At 27.1% G+C, this 27,645-nt stretch overlaps 1 protein-coding gene across 1 annotated transcript in view; it reads right to left on the bottom strand.

Annotated features, from left to right (window-relative positions):
- LOC135963694 (dipeptidase 1) overlaps positions 1 to 19,829 on the bottom strand; it is a 58,422-nt gene extending 38,593 nt beyond the window's left edge. Inside the window, exon 1 of the mRNA XM_065515650.1 lies at positions 19,697 to 19,829. The gene's annotated coding sequence lies outside the window, so the exon portion shown is untranslated. The remainder of the gene's footprint in view (positions 1 to 19,696) is intronic.
- Between the last annotated feature and the right edge of the window lie 7,816 nt (positions 19,830 to 27,645).

Here is a 27,645-nt window from a genome sequence, read left to right as displayed (position 1 = left end):
AGTACAAAACTGTCGATGGCGTTAAACACCTACGTCAACCGCTGTAAGAGTGATTTTTGTTATTGAAATTTTGTTAAATTTTGAATTTGCTACGGTGGAAGACTGTTTGCTTTTCATATGGAACTCCGCTATTGTATATTCTGAATTTCTATTGCAAAATATTTCGAAAAAATCCTTTTATTTTTATAAATTATTGCAAACAATATCAGTATCGTATTTTTCTCGTCGTAAACATAAAATTACAAAATCTTTGAGACATGTTCTTATTCCAACAAAAATTTTAAAACTTTTTTGGTCAACAATTTTTCTCGTATTCTGCTTATCAATTTACAACTGTTGAATAGTATTTCTGGGACGAAACGAAAATTTTCGATCAAGAAAATTCATTTTTGAACCTCTCTGATTTCTATAATATTTGGTATACATGTTTTCCATGCACAAAATATACTGAAACTTGAATACATAGTAGGGTATTCAATTAATCGGGTTTCTGGTTTAATCGGTTAATCGAGCAAATAAATAATTGTGGTTTAGATTTAATCGGTTAATAATCGGTTAATTTTTAATTATTCGATTAACCGAATAATTTATATTTTAATTTTAAACTGCAAATTTGTGTACTTATTTAAGTACTTTATTAATTAAAAGAACAAAAACATGAGCAAACAAGTAAGAAAGTATGGTCGGTCAAGCCCGACCATATAATACCCTACACCAAGTAAATGAGCAAAAACATTTTTCTTTTAAAATATCAATAATTTATATTCGTGAGTGATTTTCGGAAGTGGGCCTTATTTGGAAGCTATGACCAATTATGGACCGATCACCATGAAATTAGGTCATGTGATTTATGTCTATATGAATGTGTTTTGCGTTGAATTTTGTGTATATACGAACATTTTTAAGAGATTAATGCATGTTAAAGTGATTTTCGGAAGCGGGTCTATATGGGAGCTATGACTAATTATATTATGACCGATCGTAACAAAATTTGGTGACATGAATTTTCTATATATAAAACTTATTTGGAGCGAAATTTGTGTACACGCAGAGAAAAAATATAGTTGGGCATGGTTACTATAACCATTTCAATATTGTTACAAGTTTTTTAATTATATTATAGTCACAGTAACCATTTACATGATTGTGGTAACCATAATATGGTTAATTTACGATTCACATGATTGTATCAACCATATATATGGTTACAGTAAACAAATATATGTTTGTGACATCCATTCATATGATGAAGGACTTATCATATTATGGTGCTCTCGGCTTAAGGCTTATCATAATCTGAGAACAACATATTATGATAAAATTATTCATCATAAATATGGTTGCCACAAACATATATTTGTTTACTGTAACCATATATGTATATGGTTGATACAATCATGTGAATCGTAAATTAACCGTATTATGGTTACCACAATCATGTAAATGGTTACTGTGACTATAATATTGTTAAAAATCTTGTAACACTATTTAAATGGTTACAGTAACCATGCCTAATTATATTTTTTCTCTGCGTGTAGATACATATATAAATTAAACATTTATGACAGATAAAGTCCAATTTCGAGAGGACATTTGTAAGGGGGCTAGGTAAAATAATGCACCGATTCCAGCCCGTTTCAATAGGCTTGGTCCTTGGGCCGAAAAAGTTATATGTACCAAATTTTATTCAACTATCTTCAAAATTACGACCTGTACTCTGAGCACAAAGTTTACATGGACAGCCAGCCAGCCAGACGGACGGACATCGTTTAGTCGACTCAGAAAGTGATTCTAAGTCGATCGGTATACTTTAAGGTGGGTGGTAGACCAATATTTTAGGGCGTTACAAACATCTGCACAAACGCATTCTACTTTCCCCACTATGGTGGTGTAGGGTATAAAAACAAAACATAACAATTCAACCAAAAAATAAATAATTTTCTTTAGTTTTAATAAAACTAGACTTGGAAAAAACTCTCTCGCTGATGGTAGATATTGGAGAAATCGAAAGTAAGGCATGATAAAGAATATCCAATATCTCCGATTTTTTTTAGTTTTTTCTAAGCATATAAAATCCTCCATTATACCATTGGAGACCTTTTTGGAGTTTTTTTTTGGTTTTGAATACTTTTAATAATTTCGATAAGTTCTGATAAAATGCTCCTTTCAGTAATGTCTCCAGTTTGGACTATTATCATGTCCTCCTCCGACAAATACATGTAAACTAAATGCCAGTTGTTATACTCACTAAACATGTTTCATGGATGTTCGAAAAATATGTAATTTTACTTGGACATTTGTATTTGAATTACAAAAAAAAATATGTTAAAATGCAAAAAAATAAGAAATTTCGGTTAATCGGTTAATCGACACAAATTACTCGGTTTATTTGTTATTTGAAAATCGTTAATTTTGAATTATTCGAACAGTTAACCGACCAAATTTAATCGGTTAACTGATTAACGGTTAATTGATTGAATACACTAATACATAGGCATTACTATGATACCAGTATTGTAAATATTGGAAAAATTGTTATCAAGTTATATACCATTGAAATTGAGCGATTTTACACCATTCTTATATAAATTTTGAACTTTAAACCCTGATAAAATGTAAACCAAAGCGAATTTAAAATTTTTGAGAGATCTCAGATTTTGTATGACAATAAAGAACCCGTGTACCAAGTTTTAACAAATTTGGAACAGGTAAGTTCCCGATGCCTTGTCAAAAATTGTTGTTTCCTCCTCCTTTTACAACCATTTGTTATTACTGAACACCCTAGTTTACAGTAAGGTTTCTATGCATAAAACATAATTAAATAAGAAATATAAAACTATTTTCAAATTTATTTGTTAATGAACTTTAATAGTGTGGTTTGAATATTAAATTTGTATATTCCTTTAAAGCCAACTAACAGGGTTTCACTGTAATTTTCAGTATTTTATTTTATTTTGATGCTTGTTTTTAATTGTATATAGTTCTAGATTAAACAATAGAAAGATGTATATTAGGGTAACCCAGTTTGTGTGTAGGTAAAATCCTTTGGACTAGATTTTTATTAAATAATTTATAAAAATAATATTCTATTGAATTCTATAAATGGTTACAAAATGATTTCTGCAAATAAGCTATAATATGATTATAATTAACTATACATTTGAACTGAAATCATAATATGATTGTACAAAAAAATTGTATTATTATACTGCTATCACAGTGAGATCATGATTGTCTTATATATATTTATACAAAGCCAACATATGGATTTGATCAATCCTATTCTGATTGTGCTACAACCATAATGTGGTCAAATAAGTCGATATGTTTTAAAATGAGATTTTTCAAAATTATTTTTCATGATTTTTGTGAAACGGTCTCAAAAAAGATGTAAACTTTCATTTGCGTTTTCATCAACGACAAGGTTTTTGTTGGAACCATCCTAGTGTACGTCAATACATACACGAATACATGCAATTACACATACCATACCACAAAAACAACTCAGATATTTTCATGTTGGTACATATGTATGTATGAATGTTACTACAAATATTTCATTTCAATTCTTTACATTGTAATACTTAGAGAGTCTCAATGGTATTACTGAGAAATTAACAACGGGAACACAACATGTCAATGTCATAGTAATCAATATTTTTCTTACAATTTAAAACTGGAAAAAATAAGAACACAATAACAACAAAAACTTTCATTTGGTTAAAAAAACAACAGCATCAGCAAACAATCAGAATAAAATCAATGACAGAAAAAGAAATGAACAATTAATACTCGTACAATCAATGGGATGTTTTTGTATTGTATCAACAATTTGTAAAGTCACAACCGGCCATGGTATTAAAAGAAATACTCGTAAATTTAATAAGACATTTTTTCCAAGAATATTTAAAAGAAAATCTGTAATAATTGTTTGTTTTTAGACCAACCAGGCTTTTCTTTTCATGTTAAAAATTTTGTTAATTTTAATGTTATCTTATATGCACTTTTATGTTTTAATTAAAAATTGTGTTTAAAATTATTTGGTCATTTCACAAGGTCTCCTATCATGTCATGTTGTCATAATGTCCTAATATTTCACAATAGTTTAAAAATGTTGTTATTGCCTTTCAAGCAAAATATACTAGTTTATTTGTTATCGTAACCAACCAGCAGAGACCTGCGCCGAACGCCTAAGAGTCGGTTAAGCCAAGCCGCTGATTCGTGAAATATTAGGACATGACAATATGACATAATAGGAGACCTTATGAATTGACCAAATTGTACATTACTTCTAATAATAACGTATTGTTTTAGCTGTTCTCAAGAAAGTGACATATTTTTCGCCTCCCGAAAAATTAAATTTTTGTAAGACCCCTTTCACACTAAACAATTTAGTTGCGCAAGTCTCTTGCCCAACAACAAAACAGCATGTACATTTTTCTTCTCCTTAACCCGACATTACCTCTGTCATCAACAAACACAAGAGACTTGAGCAACTAAATTGCCTTGTGTGAAAGGGGTCTAAGTTATGACGACCCTTTATAATGAGTGGTAAGGGAATGAATAATTTTGTCATTCTATTTGTAATTTCCACAATTATATTTTTTTTAGAAATGTTCATTTCTTTTAAGACTGTATAGATAGCATTGAACAGATCATGAGAAATATTATGTAGAATTTGTCACAAAATCAACCAGATCGCTCCATAACTGGTATACTAAAATTACTGGGAGATTCTAATTTGCAAAAATATCATGAATTCTATGAAATTTTTATAAAGGTGAAACAATTATTTTCTTCCAATTAGCACAAAATTCCAGTTAAGGTTTTTTGCAGACAATTTCTGAATAATTTGGTATGAAAATATACATTTGATGAAAACATTATTTGGCATATAATTATGCTAAATTGCTGATAGGATGTGTTTTTGTTACACACCTTTTGTGTTCAAGTATTTCATTATATATCTTTTGTATGTTGCAGACATGGAATATTGTAAAATTTCATTACTAAAGCGCAAGTAGTAAGACTGAAAGTACTAAATTATCTTTCTTCGCTCATAATAAGTAAAATTAAGCTTAACATTTAAAATTTGATAAAATGTGTATTTGTTACTTGAATTAACGTTCAGCCGTCAAAGCTATTACAAAATTTTTCTAAGTATCATGTTAAAATAATTCTGATAGACCAATCTACCACGTACTCAAGAAATAGTATAAAAATAAAAACCTTTAATGGCTAGAAAATTAAAATAAGAAAATATTTCTGAGAATCGGGAAATACTTTGGACAAGATACTTATAAAAAAAAATAAAAATACTGTTGGATAAATTCTTAAATCTAAACGTTTTAAAATCCAATTTTGTAAGTAAATTTAGCTTTAAAACATTGTTTAAATTTAATTTTTATACCCTACACCACCATAGTGGTGAGGGTATTATGCGTTTGTGCAGATGTTTGTAACGCCCAAAAATATTAGTCTAACACCCACCTTAAAGTCTGGCTGGTTGGCTGGCAGTCCATGTAAACTTTGTGCGCAGAGTACAGGTCGCAATTTTGAAGATATTTCGATCAAATTTGGTACATTTTTTCGGCCCAAGGACCAAGCCTATTGAAACTGGCTGAAATCGGTTCATTATTTCACCTAGCCCCCATACAAATGTCCTTCCGAAATTGGACTTTATCGGTCATAAATGTTTAATTTATATATGTATCTTCACAAATAGCTCTCCAAAAAGGTTTTATATATACAAAATTCATGTCACCAAATTTTGTTAAGATCGGTCCATAATTAGTCATAGCTCCCATATAGACCCGCTTCCGAAAATCACTTTAACGTGCATATCACAATATGATTATGATTGTCTTAGGCCGAAGCCGCGCAATGAGCGGCTAAGCGGCGATCGTCAGAGCGATGAGCGTCAAAAAATTAAATCATATGAAATACTGCTGAAGTGGCCACGCAATGAGCAGCATTTCTGAGCGTCTAAGCGGTAATATTTCATATGTTTTAATTTTTTGACGCTCATCGCTCTGATCGCGTGGCCTCGGCCTTATACATATTTATAACTATATAACCATCTTATGGATGTGAACAATTCTATTCTGATTGTCTGCAAGCATAATATGATCATATAAGCTATCATGTTTTTATGTAGCCATATTATTGAGGATATTTAATCATAACTATTATAATATAATAGTTGAAGCCTAATATGATTACATAAACGAGCTATCATGATAATACAAAATTGTATTTTCTCTAAAATTTTTAAATTTGCAATGATTTGGATTCTATCCAGATTTTAAGTTCAAATTTTATATATGAATGGTGTTAAATTGTGCATTTTCAATTTTATATATTTTGAATCGCTTAAACAATTTTCACAATATTGATCTCGTACTTATGACCATTATATTTCTCTAAAAATTTTATAAATCTATAATTATTTCCAAGTTTAAGTTTACTTACAAACAAAATTTAAATTAAGCAAGCAAAAAGTCCTCAAATATATGCCAATTATACCTAATATTGTTAATTAATGTAAGAACATTTTCCAATGATAACGCTTAAAGTTTAAATTAACTTAGTTGTAATAAAAAATTTGCTACGTGTTTTTCTTGATTTCAAAATTAAAAAAAAGTAAATTTCACGCTCCAAAACCGTAAAGTTTAATATAAAAATGAAGAAATGTAAAATAATTTTTACTTTATATTTTATTATTTTTTTTCAAATTAAAGAAGTAAAGCAAAACTTCCCGCATATGACGCTTTGTTGCTACAAAACTCGACATTTTCGAAGCAAAAAAAAACTTTGTTGTTTACACTATAATGTTCAATAACTAAGTGAGAATAAATGACAGATATGTACCCTTCAAAATGACATATAAGTTATTAAAAACATAAACCGTGTTCAAAAGATACGCCTTAAATGTTTAAGTAATAAACCCAATAGAGTAACGGTATTAAAATTTTAATTTTATAAGTATTAGGGCCTGGCTCATTAAATGCGAACGAACATTTTCTTTTCGCATTTAGCGAGCCAGGCCCTTAATTATTTCCAATGTAGTTTCAAAATGTATAAATTATAAATTAATGCAAATTAATTTCCTTTTAACTACGTTTACTTTAAACTTTCACCTTTGTATGCGCTGTTTATCTTTAAGCGATTTATTTAAATTTGATTTAAGACAAATATTGTTCTACGTCTTCCCATCAATGTTTTAGAAGGGTAAATTAAGCGTAAAATTCACTTCAATCATAATAAACGTTAGAAAATGCTCGTAATTGTTTTCATTTCATTTTACACAACAACAACAACACAAATAAATAAATAAACAAAGAAACAAACAAACAATTTAGTTTCCAAAATTATACTCGTATTTATGTACAAACTTAAGCAAATAAACAAACACTAAAATAAATATAAATAAGTAAATAAATAAATACGATTGCGAGTACATTAATGCAAATATTTATTATACATATATTGTATATTGTGTGGATGTATGGATGATTTTTGTTTATACATATGTATGTATATTTATACATGTATTGTATGAGAATTGTATACAAGTTCTTACGAGTTAATAATGCATGTATATATGTATGTATGTTTGTGTACTTGTACAAGTAGTATTTGTAATAATACGAATACTTATATGTACAAATTATTATTTTGCTTTTAATGAAAAAAAACTGATTCTTATGACTGTCTAGAGATTTTCTTGTTATTAATATTAATAACCATTATTTGATTTTTAGCTACACATACATATATATAAATACATCTATACATATATATACAATACATACAATACTAAATTCATTTCGAAATCATGAACAAAATTTTAATTAAAACATTTTAGAAATTTTCAACATTTTCATCAAATATTTAAATTGAATTTATAACAAGGGGGAAATATGAATTCAAATGGAAAATGTTTATTAAAATATTGTGGAATATTTAACTAGTAAATGAGATTAAAGCTTAAGAATATTTAGCTTGAGAATAATTATTTAGCTAGACGATTAAATTTACGGGTAAACTTTACAATAGTTAAGAAATGACTTAGTAAAGAGTTAAAGAAAAATCATATAATTTCCCTCCTATGTAGGAAATGTTCTTTTGTTCTTTAATCTAACTAATCACTGGTTAGTTTTCGAACACGGTTATTATTCTAAGTAAAATTTTGGTTAATTTTAAGGGCTGAAGACTGACATATACATCATAATTTAATAGTTTATTAAAAATAGGTTTTCATTAATCACAATTCTTCATTTACTATTATTCTTAATCTCCTAATTTGAATTAACGACATGCATACATATAACGATTTTCTTAAATTGATTAAAAAAAATATTAAGGAGTAGGATTTAAACCAAATAAACAGGGATAATTTTCTTTTAAATAGACAAATAAACAAATAATTTCTAGCAACATTAACATAATTTAATAGTATAAATAAATACATACATATGGGTATTTCCACAGAAAGATCGTCCACTGGGACCGAAAATCAAAATATTAACACAGAAAAAACATTACTCTATACAGTTTCAATTCAAATATTCAACTAGTTTCAATAATTTATTGTGCTCAAGAACAAAATTTTATTATTGAATTTGATAATTTGGATAATTGAATAGACAATTTTTGTTATTGGTTGAAATTTAATAAAAGAAGTTATTGCAAATACATTTTCCATAAATGAAAACACAAAAAAAAACTAAAAATTGATTTCAATTACGACAACTGTATTTTCAATAACTTCTTTTATTACAGTGAGTTAGAAAAAACTTATACACACTATTCCAGCTAAAACTTATCCTTGGTCCAACAAATTATTATCACGTTAGCTTTTAAAAAGATGTCTAATCGATATTGTTAAGCCAAAAGAAATCGAACAACTCTTTCGAAGAGCATTGAATACTTCTATCAGAAAAGAGTATCGTAAAGTTAAGTGCTCTGATTATTCTGTGCACAGCGCCAAAGTTAATAGTGGGTTGAAGTCGTATAAAGTTCAGAAAGTTCCAGATCACAATGCGGTAAATTTAAGTCAAATTTTATGTGGCTGATGGACGAGGTAATGTTCAAGAATAATCTATATAAATAAAAATCAGATGTCGTTCGTTGGTAATTGCTTTTTTCAATTTATCTAAAATCGGAAAACGGCTACCATTTGGCTAATTTTTTGTTTAAATGATCATAATAATCAAATTTAAGTTTTGACCACATCAATTTTTTTTCGATATATTTAAAATCGCAGAACGCCTGGACTGATTTAACTAATTTTTTTTAATGTTCGCAATACATAGTCCGCAAAAGTTTTTACATAAATAAAAACTGTCCATGTCCACTAATATGCCCACTTATTAAATACATCTGCAAAATACATCGGTCTGTGATCAATCATATTTCAGACCAAAATTCGATTACTTATATAAAAAATGACAATAGCTTAAATCGATAATAACTTGACCAATAAGCGTTTAATCAAGAAAAAGTGCTCGATCTGTGATCACTCAAATTTCTGAACAAAATTCGATTTTTTATATAAAAACTCACAATATCTAAAATAGCTAATAACTTGGCCAATAAGCATTAAATCAAGAAAAGGAGCTCGATCTATGATCACGCATATTTCTGACCAAAAAACGATTTTATATACAAAAACTCAAAATATCTAAAATCGCTAATAACTTGGCCAATAAGCGTTAAATCAAGAAAAGGAGATCGATCTGTGATCACTCATATTTCTGACCAAAAAACGATTTTATATAAAAAATATCTAAATTCTCTAATAACTTTGCCAATAAGCGTTTAATCAAGAAAAGGACCTCGATCTGTGCTCACTCATATTTCTGACCATAAATCTATTTTTTATATAAAAACTCACAATATCTAAAATCGCTAATAACTTGGCCAATAAGCGTTTAATCAAGAAAAGGAGCTCGATCTGTGATCACTCATATTTCAGACCAAAAATCCATTTTTTATATAAAAACTCAAAATATCTAAAATCCCTAATATCTTGGCCAATAAGCGTTTAATCAAGAAAAGGAGCACGATCTGTGAACACTTATATTTCTGAACAAAAATCAATTTTTTATATAAAAACTCATAATATCTAAAATCGCTAATAACAGGACAAAATTCCACAAAATTGAATACTTCAAACAATAATGCCAATTTTTTACTTCGGGAGGCAAATCTACCCAACTGTCCAGAACATAGGCCTGTGGAAAGAATTTTATTATAGTGCAAAAAATCTTTAAGAGAGGATTTCCGGAAAAAGTGGACAAATTTATAAATACTTAGTAATATGCCAATATTTTAATGTGTAATGAATTTGTGCAATATTTGCAGAAATTTTTGTATTTTTGAGAATTTTTATATTGAACGGTTTTAGTTTTTTATAACTTAATACAAACTTAATTTTGTTTTGGCAAACTCTTTATGCTCAAGGAAATCAAAATAGGCCATAAGTTGCTGTAAAAACTAATAAATGGAAAAATATGCTCTTAGGGGCCAAATATGCACTAACAAATCGATGCCAAAACTCCTGAAATGGAAAATTAAAATAATATTTCGATATTTCGAGCAACTGAGAAGATCCAGTGAAGATCTTTCGAAATTAGCAAAAACAAATATCAAGCTGCTGAAACAAATAAGAGTTAAAGAGGTTGAAACTCTATTTTAAAATTATTTGGAACCAATAAATAGTAAATATGAAGTTTTTGATGAAATCACATGAAATAATCCTTGTAACAAACGTGACGGGAAAATATGTCGCATGCAAAATTATACTACAAGTTGTAAAAAAAATATGACAGCTATTAATAGAATGCCTCATTATTATATGTATTTTACTTTAAAAAAATGACTTTAATAAATAATGTTACAATTCGGAGATTTTAAAATTTTTTAGATACATGTTTTTTTTATTTAATAAAACGACAAAAGAAAATTAAATATACTGTAACTAAAATGCTATCTTCAAATGAAAATAAGAAAAAAATTTAAGACTTCTTTATTTTTTACGTCAAAAACGTCGCGTTCTGGACGAATGTCGCGTTCTGGACCATGGAAATGCCCATATGTATATTAACCTTAGTCTTAGAAATGTATGTCACATTATTGTATAAATTCTGGTGTGTATGTATCTGTGTATTATCATTATCACCCAATGTATGTATGTATACTTAGTTCTACTTAACTAGTATATATTTGTGTATATTATGACTTGCTTTTAATACAGGTGTTCACATATACAGAGATACACAAATGTCTAAAAATAACAACTATTAAATGTTGTTGCTTTTGTCATATTTGCTGTAAATATGTAGTACGAGAGAATACTTAAACTAAAACGTGATATTGTACATTATATGAGTATTTTAATACATACAATTTGTAAAGTAAACTCGGATACACACAACTTGCAACCAAGGTTACTAATGATTTAGCACTTTGAGGCAAGAAATTCTATAGAACAAATACATAAATACAACAACAACAACGAAAACGAAAACGTAGAACGAACAAGTAAAACAAACACAAATTATAAATAAATTAAGGATATTTGAAACTACACATGTTGTTTAAGTGTGTGTGTGTTAGTCAGTATCTGTGTGTGTTTGTTTGAGTGAGGCACACTAAAGAATTTCTTTTGCACTAAAAATAACTTAAAATAAGCACAGCATATTTGCCATTATTAAGGAATAATGAAAATAATTAAAGACTAAAATAACAATTTATTGAATTATCATTAGGAAAGTTTAGTTTGAAGGCCATATTAAGAAACTAAAAATCATTCATTCATAAAATTATCATAATTTGGGTATAAATTGTTATTGGTGACCATAATTCTTTAGTAGTTATCTCTGCATAAATAATTCCATAAACCATATAGACATTTCCCATTTGTATTTAACAAAACAATAGACTAAAGGGTCATGTCCTTTGGTCCTTTGTCTAAAACATTAACATTAACAACTTTTTGTTACTTTTCAATAAAGTCAAAAGTTTTCAATAACATTATTATTGTAGTTAGTCCAAGTTAATTTACTTTTGCAATCAAAAGAAACTTTTAAACTTGAGCTTTTGTTGTCTTTGTTTAACAATGAATTATTTTCATTTGCAATGACAAAAACAAAAATTAAAAACTTAATTTACACTGACAACATTAAACGGAATTGAAACTGTAGCAAAAGTAAAAGTTCAAAACATGTGTACTAAATGAACATAAACTGAAATGAAAAGTAAAAGTAACAAAAAAAAAAACTACAAATAATTAACATGTCTCGCCCTTTGCTATAACTGCTGCTACTTTTTAATTAATAAAATTTGTACAATATAAAACCAGCAACAACATAACGACAGTAACATTTCATTATTATAACAACGACAACAAGCAATTGCAAGTACAACAAAATTATGAAACATGCTAAACAAACCAAAAAAAATAAATAACAAAAATTAAATAAATTAAATTGTCAAGTGTTTTAAATTTTCAAAATGACAAAATTGTGTAATGTTAAACTTGTTGTTATATTATTTAGAGTGTTACAACAACACCAGCAGCATCACCGCCACCAACAACAATCGCAAACAAGGAGAACAAACGTACAAATTGAATTTCCTGTGCGTATATGTCTGTGTATGTTACACACTACCTACACACATATCGTCAACTTAAATGCAAACGGACATAACTACCAAAAACATTAAAATCGAGTTGTTGATTGATTATGCTGAAACTACATGTTTCCGCAAATTTTTAGACTCCTGCGATCAAAAATGACAATAAATTCAAATGTTAAAAAAATTGCCAAGAATACTTTATTATTAATGATTTTTTGCTTCACCTGTAAAAAAAATAAAAGTGTAGTCCGTTTACATTTAAGCTGACGGTATATAGATCCCAACGACGAGTAACCTTGAATTTACTCAATATTCATGTACTGATACTCATGTATGTCTGTTTCCTTCTCCATCAAGTTCTAAAGGAATTTTATGCGTATGTCAAGCATTAATTGGGGTAATCACAGACAAACATAATGAATGACTGTAATTTTAAAATTTATTTATGATGCTCAAAAAGTTTATATGAAATTTTATCTTTAGTTACATAAATAGAAATGAGAATTATATAGCAGTTCTTCCATTCGCAATTAACTATATGTATTTTTAATTATCAAGCCTTTTTTATTTAATTTCTAGACATTCACAATTGGACACACCCAATCAACTTTCTACAAGTTAATTATGTATATGTATTTTCTTTTCCAAATTGTCACTATGTTGGTTTGGTATTGTTGTTAACATGTCTGAACCCTTTTCTAAATGATTTTCAGTTTCATTTGCCGAATTGAGTTAAAATGTAAAACGTGCTTGAAATAAATAAAATCGTAAATTCAAAAAGAAATTAAAAAGTTAACTTGTTTATATACAGTTGCGAACATGATAATAGCACCACCACAAGCAGAAGTAGCTGCACATCGAATATATTGCCTACAGAATTTCCAAATGAAACAAGTCAAGACCCGTCAGTTAACAAAATATTCAAACATTTGCTTGCTTCATAACCACTTCAGTAGAGGATTTTTCCTTGGTCTTCGGGCTTCCAAGAAGAGGTCTTAGAAGATCTAAATGAATTATTGAAATGGATTTGATGATTCTAGCGATATTTAGATCATCCTGAGGTACAATTTTCCATTTACAGACCATATGCAATAGTTTTTCTTAATAGTCAATAGCTTTTAAATATAAAGGAATAATCCTCAGGATCCTCAAAAATCCTCATTTCTTATCATTAAAAATAATTTTTGTTAAGCAGTGGTGCAATGTTTTGCGCAACCCACTAAAACAAGAATTATCGCAAAAAAATAACTTAATTTAGCTTTAAATATACGATCAGTTCTAATCCCCTTATTCATAATCAATTTTTAATTTTATAAAAGCTTTATAAAACAAAATTTCCATACAAAATTTGATTTATGCCATGATACAACAATTGTAGAAGGTAGAATCACTAGGGAGAGTTTTCAATATTTAGCCCTATAACGTCAAACTTTGATTTTGATTTTTTTATATTTTCTTTTGTTTGACGTTACAAGAATTGTATAATTGAGAATTTATTTTCTACTGGGTGTACCTTATGATGTTGTATCATGATTTAGGCCCTAATTTTGTAAATCACTCCACCAAAGTGATATTTATGTGGATAGCAAAAACAAAATTTTAAATATATTCAAAATTTCTTTTTGTTTTTCATGCAAAATTTTCAAATCATGAAAGGCAAATCAATGCACATTAGGGCGTCCTAAATTTTTTTTATTTTTATATTTTCATGGGTGCTCAAGCATATTTTGAAAGCTTATAAGGTAAAGTATTTTTGAGATTTTTTTCAGATTTTTCAGAAGAGATTTAGCGGTCGCTCAAGTCGAGTTTTTGTCAAAAATCGGATTTGTCAGCCTTTTTTGAGTTTTCTTCATAACTTTGTGTGCAAAAACTATTAGTTTTTCCAATGAATTGGCTCATTAAGCTACCATACAATAAATTTTTTTCGTAATTTTTCCATAAATTCTGTAAATAATGCTTTATAACTTTAAAATTTTTTATGAAAATGAAAAAACCTAACAATGCAGTTTGAAAGATCAATTTTGAGACCAATAAAAATTTTGAAGAAAAATTTGTTTAATTAAATAATTTATTATTAATATGCTAATATTTCACACTCTAAAACTATATTAATTTCTTCTGTTTCTGCTTCAATGTCATCATAGCTTGAGTTATCAATATTTTCATTATCTTCATATATTGTATCCTCTGGAGAAATTTCACAGCTTAAGAGTTCTAGAACTTCTTGTGGAAGTGAAAAACGCTTTCTTTGGTGCTCACGTGTTTTGAAACGTAGCGAAGAAATTAAAGAATCTGATGTTTTATTAATTTTGTGCCTTGCTTCTGCAGCTTCCTCACCAAAGTAACCGACAGAAGACATTGTGTTTTGCATTATTTATTTTGCATGGACGAGAACCTTATGAACCGTAGGTGTCATGGGTAACCAGTCATACATTTCCTGAATTCGGTGAGCTGTTTCAAAGCAGTAAGTTTCGAACTTATCTAACTGAAGAGGAAATTGGCACGATAAACAAGTCAAAATGGCATTTTAACGAAATATTAATTAAGCGTCAATTCCAGTTATTTCAGAGAATATCTTATGCAATTTTTAACAAAACGGGGTTTGTTAAAAATAAAATAAATTGATTGCAAATATTTTCTTGCATATTGGTCTAATTTTGGGTTTTTATATTTTTCTCAACACTTTTAACCATTTTGTTTTATATTCATTTCTGTATAAATATTCAAACTACATTTTTTAGAAAAGTTAGCCGTTAATAAAAGTGCAATTTTTATCCAAACGGGCAAGCTATGATAAAATAAATTGATCGCAAATAATTCCCAACATATTGATCTAATTTCCGTTTTTTTATATTTTTCTCAACACAATTAACCATTTTGTTTTATTCTTTTTTAAAGTCTATATAAAAATTCAAACCAAATATTTTCAGTAAAAATTTGCTTTAGTGTCCATTATTAACAAAACGGGCAAGTTATGATAAAATAATTTGACTGCAAAAATTTCCCAACATATTTGTGCAGCACTTTTAAACATTTTGTTTTATTCTTAATTAAAGTCGAAGTTTTAATGAATAGTATACTTAAAATTTTTGAAAAAAAAAAAAAATTTTTGAAGTAAAAAGAATTTTAAGAAATTGCTATTTTTAATGGCAAAATCTATTGATTGCAAATAATTCCTAACATATTGGTCTAAGTTCGCTGTTTAATAATTTCTTCAATACTTGTAAATATTTTGTTTTATTCTTAACTGAATTCTGTATAAAAATAATAATAATGAATAAAATATCATCATAAAATAACATCAGCAAATTTTTTTAAAATTTAACTTTTGACATATAAAATATATACACAGCCTAAGAAGTGAGTATACACCAGTGAATTTTTTGATTTTTTTAAGACCATAAAAATCATTATATTCCGACTTAAATCTTCTTTTTTCTGAACCGAATCTATTTTTCAACTTAATCTCCATCAAACCGAAACTATTAAATTTTAATCGATGTATAGATTTTAGGATTTTCATTATCTTAAAAAAAATCAAATAATTTTTGGTGTTTACTCACTTTTGAGGCTCACTGCATATCATCAACTATAACCTACATAAGAAATATTTTATTATTTTCTTTATTTAACTAACAATAAAGAAATATATTATTTTTAATTTACGAAAAATATTTTATTTTTGTTTCAACGCGGTCTAACGTGTAGTAGGTTTTTCAAAAAAACAGAAGGCCAAATAAGTATATTTCAAGTGTTTACATCAACAGTACCAAAAATGTCATCGCAACATTGGAGTTTTGGCCATAAATTGCGTATGTGCAATAACTGAATTTGGGTGCAATTGTTCGGTTCAGAATTTGTATATAAAACAAAAACAAATTTTGAAAATGTTTGAAATTTTGTTTTTGCTATATAAATATCACTTTGTTGGCGTGATTTACAAAATTAGGGCCTAGTAAACCCTTGATAAATTAAAAAATAATTTATGAATAATGCTTTTAATATAAATAAAATTTCACTTTATTCTTAAAAAATATTTTACTTTTTCAATAAAATTTAATAAAAAATACAATACTCCAGCAATGCTATTTCAAGTCAATTTTGTCATATATAAGAGTTCGATATTTTCGAAGTATCACAGAACTTGCCAGGTTAATGAAATAAACAAAATTCTCATCTTAATTTTTTTTTTACTTTGGTACTGCTATTTTCGTGTTCGCAACTGTAATATCATCAGTCAAATACTTATTTATGCATGAATTATTTTTGGAGTTTTATGATTTGGCACAAACTTGCACCATATGCAAACGTTTTAGATATAGAGCTTTAATAATCCGCCTAATAGTTAGGGCAATTCTGAACAAATATTCAGTTATAAAGTTGAAACAACATTTTTTTTAGCTTCAGTCATATTTCCTATTTTATACTTATGTATGTATAAGGATTTACATTTTTGTTTATATCAAAAATCGAATCGTTATCCAATCTGATGACTCAATAACGCTTCTCTGTAATGTTGCGTATACTTTATATTATATACCTGCTTACAACAATATCAAGTATACGACCTATAATATTTGATTTTATGTAAAAATAATATTAATCCACTAAACTTAAATTTTCCTCTATTTATATGTCAATATTTAATGGAGTACGAGCAAGTGCCTATAGGACTCCATTTTGATAAAAAAAAAATTATATGTTATATTCAAGAATATTTCAATAAACACCAATATTTGGCGTTTTCTTTTCTGGTATAAATGATGCCTTTATTCTGCATTTTACCCTTTGTGTTGTTTTCTGAACAAAATGTAGTATAACGTAAGTAAGCGTATAACGTGTTCTTTTTAAATAATGTTTCCCTAAAACCCCAAAAATATGCTACATGTTTCACCTTCAAACAGCTTTTCTTGTTATTGTTTTTGAAGTTCGTTTGTGTTAATGAAATAGTTTTTGAATTTTTTGATTAAAAGTGTTAAAATGGAAGCAAAAATTATAGTTTTCGGTCTAATTCATAATAACTTAAAACAGCTTTATAAGTCGTTAATAAGAAAAAAATCGAAAAACAGTATTCATAAACGTTTAATAGTGTTATAAGTCTGTTATAAACCATTCATAAATTTGAAATATTCATTGTAGGTTCGACACTACTTTAAACCTACTTTAAGGTATTATATTTCCATCTTATCTGGAAAAAGGCGAATTTTAAAGGTAATTGTTTATAAATTTACAATAATAGACGATACTATTGCAATTGCTAAACATAATTTTAACTCCGCCGGGGAATAAATCACACTTTAATAATATATGATTTTGTTTCATATTCCTCCGGCAGTGAGCTTCATGAGGTTCGCAAGTGAGTTTTATAGACATTTTAGTAATTTTCTATTAACCTGTAACGCCATGTAATAATACAATGTGTAAACATTGTTGAAGAAGGTCCACACAATCTAATATACCCACTCCGGAATTAAATTAATGTGTTTCCACATAGAAATCCATTAAATTTTGTTAAAATTTAACAAAATGTCAATAAAAATAAATTAATAAAAGAAATTATAGAACAGTGATGTTTATTTTATAACAGAATATTCGTCATTCGAATACTTTTAATAATAATTATAATAAAATATATAAAAACGTTTGTATATTAATACATTTCAGTGTAATATAAATTTACTGAAATCAAATATAGATTATTTTCTCTAAAAATTAGTTTTTATCATCAAAAATGTATTATTACTAAAAACGAATATTTTGTCCTAATGACAAGCAACACTAACAACGAAAAAGGGGAAATAACTGAGAAGCATTACCAGCTTAGACAAAAAACAGTACATTAGTTATTGTGCCTTTATCAAACGTTTATGAATACAATACTTTTATTAAAGGTTTATAAAGCTAAAGTGTTTGTTAACAATTTGTGCTTTAAATCTACAATAAAATTTTATTATGAATTAGACCGTTAGAATATTTAAAAGTTTAATAAATAGTACAAAATATTTTGGCATCATTTTGTGTCAGAAAAGAAAACGCCATTTCTTAATATAATATTAACAATTCCCAAATTTCCCCCTAACAAAAATGAATCCCTTAATCCCATTTTTCTTGATATTCCCAACACAACTGTGATATGCCCTAATAATGAGCACATTTGAAAAATTAAACCAAAAATCTGAATATGTTTAAATTTATGTGGAAAATTTGCACGTGAAGGTGTTATGCGGCAACAAGCCAAAGAAAAGTCATTAAAATTTCAAAATGTTAAAAAGTGCTTTCATAAAATTTTAAAAGAAGACTTTTCAAATTGTTTATACAGGCTTCTCGTAAGAGATACTTGGGTAATAAATATTTAAATAAAGGGAATAATTTAATTAATTTGTTTAAATAATTTTTATTTTTTTATTTTCGAAAAAAAAAATAAATATGTAATTATATATTTAATGTTTACTTTGCATATTGTATAGAGATGCGATGGAATGTAATGAGATGCGTTGTACGTGGTACTTTATACTGTAATGTGATGTGATGACACTCATTAACTTAATGAGTTGTTATTTTCAGTAAAGTAAATAGCTAAAGCAAAAAAAATAAAAAAATAAAATAAACTTTGTTAACAAAAATAACTGACTCTGACTCACGCTCACTGTTTGCCAGCCTCCCTGCTGGCTGGTATTTTGAATTTTTTGCCGCCTGCCTTCAGTTTTGCCATGTTTAATTAGAAAACAAAGTAGGTGAAGCTAATTAAGAGACCAAATACAATGACAAACAAACTGAATGTTTTAAGGGCCTAATTTGTACAATGAGTATTAGTTACTATTAAAAGAGCTACTCTGCCTACTCTAGCAGAGTAGCTGCTTGCCTGCCACTAGCCATTGTTTGTTTGTTTGTTTGTTAACAACATTATTTTATTTATTTATTTATTATCCTGACTTTAGCTAAATGTTTTCATTTCAGTTTTTGGTTTTTATTTGAGAAGGGGATTTGTAATTGAGCTTAAGAGGAAAATTGTTGTTGTTTATGTGTATTTAGCAGGAAATTATTTACTTACCAAAACTACAATGGGTTTGTAACATCTTTTTGGTATTTGTTTTGATTCACCACATTTATTTAATTATTTTTTTAAAAAGCTCTGTCAATTTTTTTATTTATTAATTCACTTAATTATAGGTTTTGGTTTTTTTAGGAAGATTACGGTTTGTTTAAGTTGCACGACATATTTTTTTTAATTAAGATATTTTCGTTTAAAATTTATTTGTTATATACTTTATTTAAGCTATTTTGTTGTTTTTTTAATTTAATACACCTGGGTGTTACATAAATTCATTTTCTGTATTTTGAAATATAATGCTGCATCACTATTTGAGTATATTTAAAATGTTTCGGATTTTTGTTTAAGAAAAATAAGCATAATAAATATTTACAATGACTTGAGTATTTAAGTTAAATGATGCTTTTAAAAAAAGCAAAGGATTCAAACTTTAAAAATATATGTATTTTTTTCTTTTAAAATACAATTAAAACGGATTTTAAATATTATTCCCTCCATCAATAAAATGGGTTTGTCATTGTGTTTGAAAATTAAATAGGATAAAATAAATTTGTATAAGAGATACTTTTCCTATTGCAATAGTTGTTATGTGATTACATTGTTATACATTGTTAAATGACGATATATATAACATATAATATAAATATACATAGAGCGGAAACTCTCCTTTCAAAGACCTAACTCAGTTGTCAAAAACCTAAGTGGTGAGAATTTATTAGTAAATAAAACCATGTGAAAACAAATACAACACTCGTATGTCTGATTATTTTGAGTAATATTTTTGTTTGTGTTTTTTTCTAGTTTCCGCTCTATGTCTATTACTCTATGATATATAACTTCTAAGTCCTTATGGAATTCCAATTCGTTTAACTGACAGTATAAAAACACACTAAATCAAATCTTTTTTTGAAATACAACAGACATATTTTAATTGATGTGTGATACACCAAAACAAAAAGTCTGTGGTTTTTGAAAATGTTTGTTTGTTTGAATCTCAAAAATAGATCGCTTTAGTTCAGACCCCCACAACTTTTATTTGTGTTTTATTGATAACTGGTTTAACAATCAAAATAAAATAACTTTTTCCATGAAGAACAATGAAGAAATTTTACGTTTTAAATCTATTTTATTTATAAAATCAATTACAACATTTATTTACATATATATTTGTTCCTTTTAACACCTACAAGGAGCATAGGGCCGTAATAAATACAACATTTACCATAGATAAATATACATAGATCGAAAAGGCTTAACTCAGTTTTTACAAACCTAAGTGGTGAGAATTTATTTATAAAAAAACTATGTGAAAACAATAACAACACTCGTATGTTTGATTATTTTTAGTAATTTATTCTAGTTTCCGCTCTATGTGCATTTCTCTATAACATTTACTTTAAACAATTTTATTTATTCTTTTAACTTTTTTATACAAAATATCATTGATTGAGTTTTCTTTAGACAATACGACTTTACTTCGCAAGGTTAAAGAAGAGAAAATGAAAAAAAAATTCATCAACATGTCCAAAAAATGTAATGAAATTACTGTATCTGTTGCTTTTAGCTTTTAGAGTTGTTTCTTGCTTTGTTTTTTACTACAAACACATCCCAGTTTTAATACGTCAGCTTGATTTTTTTCAAAAATTCAAATTTTCTTTAGAATTTTATCTCAATATCGAATGGTTTCATTACAAATTATGTTTAGACTATCCAATTCGTACTCTTTCATACAAAATTTGGGACACAAAATAGTGTTTTTATCACCATTCAATAACTGTATCTTCATGTAAGTCTAAGGAATCCATTTGTTCGATTAACATGAAGAAGGAACAAAATTGATAGATCCACAAAATTACTGACATCATCAAGATAATAATTTTCTATTCGGTGAAATCTGAAAGTTTTCTAACCAATCGTGTATTGAAAACTATTTAGAATTTAACAGATGAAGAATTTAGGTGCATTTCCTTACTAGAAATAAATACAAAGTCTGTTTTAACAAATGAAACATGGACGCAAATGAATTTTAAAATGTGTATTTTGGCATAATCAATTTTAATTAGTTTTTAAAAAATATTTATTTAAATATAAAATTAAGATACGATTTTATAATATTTCATTACATCTAAATTTGTTGTGTTACTAAATATATGTATATTATTAAGTATTGTTAGAAAAATACAGTGTTTTGTTAGAATTGCAGAACTGGAAGAAAACATTTCAAATTTGTACCAAAGAAAAAAATATTTGTACTAAAATTTAATTCTATTGCAAATAACAAATAACAATTCTATGATTTGTTAAGAATCTATTTGGGTTTGAAAGTAATATGTGAAAATCGTATAATTTCTTATGTTCAAATTCAAAAAAAAATTTGATCTAAATTTAGCATGTTCTAATTCGATTTGTTTTACATAAATATTACTCGTGGATGTAAATTGAATAGATCATAAAATAGCTCAGAAAGTAAGTTTACCTTAACATTTTATAAATGAATTATATGCCGTCTTTCACGTTTATGAATTAAATATAGTATATTTTTCATTTAATTAAATGTGTTGCAAAATATAAATTGTTTATTACAAATTCAAAACAAGTTATTAAAACATAATAATCAATCTTGTTTAAAATAATTAGTAGTCAACAAGTGACAGTCATATAAGAATATCTACTCATTTGCTGATGAAATTTTTTTGGAGTGTTTTCTCTATTTATTTAGTTAAAATGATTCAAGATTTAATTAATTCAATTATTTAGCTTTCTTAAAATATGCTAAAGAGGTGTATGTACAAACAAGTCATCAAATAATGCAAATTTACTTAAATAGTCTTAATATTATACCAGTAATAATGATTTAAAGAATAGATAATTGGAAAAAATATTCTTCAATCCTAAATTTTGTAAAAGTCGAATGTTTATTACATATAAATTTTACTTCCAAAGTAAATAATCTTCATTGACAAAATTAATCATATTACAATTTTCTATTTCCATTATAATTTCTATATATTAGCTGGCTAATAATTGACACCATTTGAAAGCCAAATATTGTAAAAGTTTGAGTAAAATAGAAACCTCAGAAACAAGCACTCTGTAAACACTATAGCTATTGTTTAAATAGTTTTGCATACTTTAAGGAGCTTTTAATTATTATTTACAAACAGTTACTGTTGGCGTATACGTAATAACATATTTTCATATATAAATTCGTTTACTACACTCACACCAAAATACATTTTGAATATCATTATTTTCTTAAAATAAAAATACCAAATTTAAATAAATTTTCTTTTTTCTTCTTCTTTTTCTCAATTTGCCTTTAAGAGTTTAAATTAAACTCTTAAACAGGCACCGACACTAACCAACAAATAAACACATAAACACATATACACTAGGCACGTTCACTTTTTTGGTAATTGTATTGGTTTTGTTGTCGTAGTTGTTATTTTTTTGTTTTTTCGAAACATAAACATTGGAAATTTATAACATTGATCTGGTGTGTTGTATGTTGTACGAGCAATAGTAACTGTATATCTACATCTATATCGATATCGTTATATACTTATATACTCGTATCGTATCTTTACATGTATAGCAATTTATGTTGGGACATTACGTGATTTCATTTTATTTCGTTAGGATTTTATGTTTTTTTTATTTTGCTTTTGCCACTTGCTGTTGTTTCTATTACTGTTGCTGTTATTGTACTTGAGTAGGAAGTGTACAAAATTGTATATTTAGTGTTTGATTTTGTTTTGTATGTTTTCCGGCGGAGCTTTTTTAACGTATCCAACTTAACCGTTCTGTGTTTGAAATGAAACTAAACTCAAGTGAAATCGTCTGGTACCGACTCAACTCGTTTCTGCCTCATCACAACAATAATAATACGCACACACACACTCATACACAATGTAGAAGAAGCAGAAAAACTGTATATGTATTTATGTATATGTAACACACAACAACAAGAACAACAGGCAACACCACTTAGTAATATGGGCCAAATTCAACGAAAGTATTTATTTTTTTTTTTTTACTTTTTTCCTTCTTGTTTTTGTTACAATCTTATTTAAACATGATGCTAATGGCACAAACAAAAAAGAACAAAAACGAAAACAGCAACAAAACATTAAATGATAAATGCAACAATCTAATAACAATACCAACCTGAACATAAAATAACTCAACCAAACACATGAAACAATTAGGAAAATTCTTTAAATTATCTAATGATGGACCATTATTTTCATTTATATAGTCAGCTCTTTTGATTTGTTTTCTTTTTAAATCAGAATCATATTAAATAATTCAAAATGCATTTTAGCTAAATTTTTCATTAATTTCATTAAATTGTAGAGTCCTGCGCCTAAATTTTACTCTCTATTACTCAATCTCTCTGGCTCACAATCATTCAGTGTCTGTTACTTTCAAATACTGGGAAATTTTCTTTTAAAAGCTTTTTATGTTTTGTTTTTTTATCACGAGGAAAATCAGCTGTTTGTTGGTTCGTTCGTAAAGTATACACTTTAGTGTCTGCCTTAACAAAAATTGTGTTAAATTTTTCTTTTAAGGTCTTTAATCACGATTGACAGCTGAACTTTAAATACACACTCACATGTACTATATATATGTACATACATATGTATGTATGTTTATCTCGACAATGTATGTGTGTGTAGTACTACATACCACTACTGACCAACATTTGAAATGTATCTGGTTGTTTGTAAAAAATCATTATTACTATTATTTGTTTGTAGTTTCTTTTAAACACGAAAATAACAGAAAAGGATGCGAACAAAAAAAAACAAACAAAACTGGGAAACACACTTCATTTTTAATGAATTGATTTGTCATTTTTGAAAATCCTATTTGCAAAAGAATTCGGTTCTTGTTTTGTTTTTCAAGTTGCTTTGAAATATTTAATTGAAAAATATTGGTGCTACTAATGCTTAGAAAAATAAAATATATTTCACGCTCTTTGGATATAACTTTTTTTTTAAGTGAAATTACAAAATTAAAATTTGATTAAAAAAATTTAAAAAAAAATGTTTTAAGGTTGAATACCGATTCGAAACGGTTAATAGGTAACGGTACCGCTAATTTGGATTATTTCGGTTTTGACAATTTAGCGATATCTGCATTTGCTGTTATTTCTTTAATGATATTTCATTAATAACTTAAATGATTAAAATAAGTTGACATAGGGGTATAGGGATAGGGTTACGGTAATTGTAGTTATCACGCTAACGGTAGCTTAGCGGTAACGGTAGCCAACCTTGTTATTGTAAAACATTAAAATTTTATAGATATGTACATAAATATAGAATCTTTATAGATAGGGACTTTTCAACTGAACTATCCGAAATCCTCAAAATCTCAAAAAAAACGAACATAATCGGACAGCATTATATTATGATTTTATTTTATGGTTACTACCAAATTATACTATGGTCATATACATATATCCATAATATTACTACTGTGTAGCATCATAAAATATCTTATCTTGGTAATCATAAAATAATCATGTGTACTTATTTTATGTGTCTAAAATCATATTAGCAATAATCTCGTGATTTAAAAGCATCAAAGGTGATATGTTTATGTTATGATTGATCCTAACCCTATTATGACTCAATATTTATATTAAAATAATTTTTTTATAAATATAATTGCTTGTAAAATATGTACATTAGGACGGGTCGAATTGTATGGACGATAAAAAAGTAAAAACTAGTATAGCAGAAACGCAATCTACGGAAAATTCTAAGAAAGTTTCCTCAAGAAACCATAGGTCTAAAATGAAATCCTATCTTGCGCATTTCGTCTTTTATCCAATGATATTTCAGTATTATTGGATAAAAGTCGGATAAAAGTCGAAATGGGCAAGATAGAATTTGATTTTAGACCTAAAGTTTCTTGGGGAAAATTTCTTAGAATTTACCGTAGAATGCGTTTCTGCTATACTATTTTTTATGAAAAAAATCGACCCAGCCTAATGTACATACATATTTGATAAAAACATGTTTTATATCATTATTTTATCGCTCTTATTATTTAGGCCCTAATTTTGTAAATCACGTCACCAAAGTGATATTTATATGGAAAGCAAAAACAAAATTTCAAAAATTGTTTTTATTTTATATACAAAATCAAGGTGTATTCAATAAGGTGATGTTACGAGCACAGCTGATTATTGTTTGTTTATTTATGTTGTGTTTGAAAGTGTCAAAAAGTTGTTTACTGTTTGTTGTTGACATTCACAATATTTAAATTGAAAATGATAAAAAATTTAAAATTGTTTAAAAAAATTTGTGCAGCAAATATCAAAATAAGCAAATATTGGAAATTGTTTGGAGAAAATTCATCAAATTTTTTAGAGATTGACTCCCATTTTAGTCCATGAGATTTGTTTGCCTACTGGATAGCTTTTGCAAACTCCTTAGCAGAATTGCGTTGTGTATTTTGGAAGTGTGAGTGTTTCAAATAGACAGACGGACATAGCTAAATGGTTAGTTTGATAGTTCCACTGGAATCACCAAGCTTTTTGCTCCGGTTCGACGTTTTTAATATTGAATCCTGCAAAAAAACATTTCTAGAGCAAACTACCAATAATTGATTTTGTATTTGTTAGTTTTTTATCATATAAAAACTTCTAGTAATTCATTTAGTTTTTATTTGTTTGTTTTTTATATTTTTCATATGTCAAATCTGTTTTGACATTCTCACTCTCTTGACAACTAAGAAATATTGTCTTTGTTGTATTTGTTGCCGAGACGCTCTCACCTGATTAATACGCCTTGATACAAAATTTTAAAATTATGAAAGGCAAATCAACGTTTGAATTTTGGTGCGTTTGTTCTGTTAAGAATTTGTATATAAAACAAAAACAAATTTTTAAAAATTTTGAAATTTTGTATTTGCTTTCCATATAAATATCACTTTGTGAAGTGATTTACAAAATTAGGGCCTTAATATACAAATGTTTTATAAATCCGATTAATAAATTTATAAAGAACAATTATATGATTGTATGCACAAACAGAATTGAATAATACCGATAATAAAAAGAACGTTTAAACATTTTTAAATATCTACATACATATATAGGATCCATAAAATTGGCAACCTATTGCTATTTGAACTCTACAATCTGTGACATTAGAGTAAATTTTTTCATACAACAATATTAACAAATGCAAACATGTCAATGAAAATCATGAACACAAACAGAAAGTTTTAAATTATTCAAACTTTTGATTTTTAAAGTTTAATATTTTTACGAAATTCGCTTTATTCTAGGACACATTTTGTTGATACAGGTCTACAATGTAAATATTGTTTCGCCAAACCATAGTGACTAAGCTGCAAATACAATATTTGGAACAATTTTAGCTTTAAGGGTTCTAAGATATGGTATGTTGTTACATAAAAAGCACTAATAACATTTTAAACGATATGTTAGAGTTATGTTTATCTAAAATAGCTTTGCCGTATAATAGCAATTTTTGAGTAGCTTTTTACTAAGAGCTTTTAGTACTACATATGTTTAAGCATGAATACAAATAAAGCTTTTTAAGCTTTCTATAAGAAGTTCATTTCATTTCCGTATCCGCATAACAAATGTTCTAAATAAAGCATTGGTGAAAAAGTTAAAAAAAAACTTTTTTCATAAATACCGTTAGTTCAAAATTATGTAAATGCAATAGGAAATGTTGTTGTTAAAATTATAAATTATAAAGTTATAAATTTAACGATGAAAAATTATTTTCTAAATTATTTTCTGATATTAACACACTACGTTTTATTATATTTTATTTACAGTTTACATTTATTACCTCACCGGTACGAGTATACGTGCAATAACACATGAATGGGTATCCTGCAAACTATAAATTCTAATTGTATACGTTTCTCATTTTTCAGCTAATTCACATAATCATCAA

Source organism: Calliphora vicina, chromosome 1 (genome assembly GCF_958450345.1).
Source record: "Calliphora vicina chromosome 1, idCalVici1.1, whole genome shotgun sequence".
NCBI classification, from domain to species: domain Eukaryota; kingdom Metazoa; phylum Arthropoda; class Insecta; order Diptera; family Calliphoridae; genus Calliphora; species Calliphora vicina.
The sequence above is the reverse complement of the archived record's forward strand: the minus strand, read 5'-3'. Positions and strand labels throughout refer to the sequence as shown.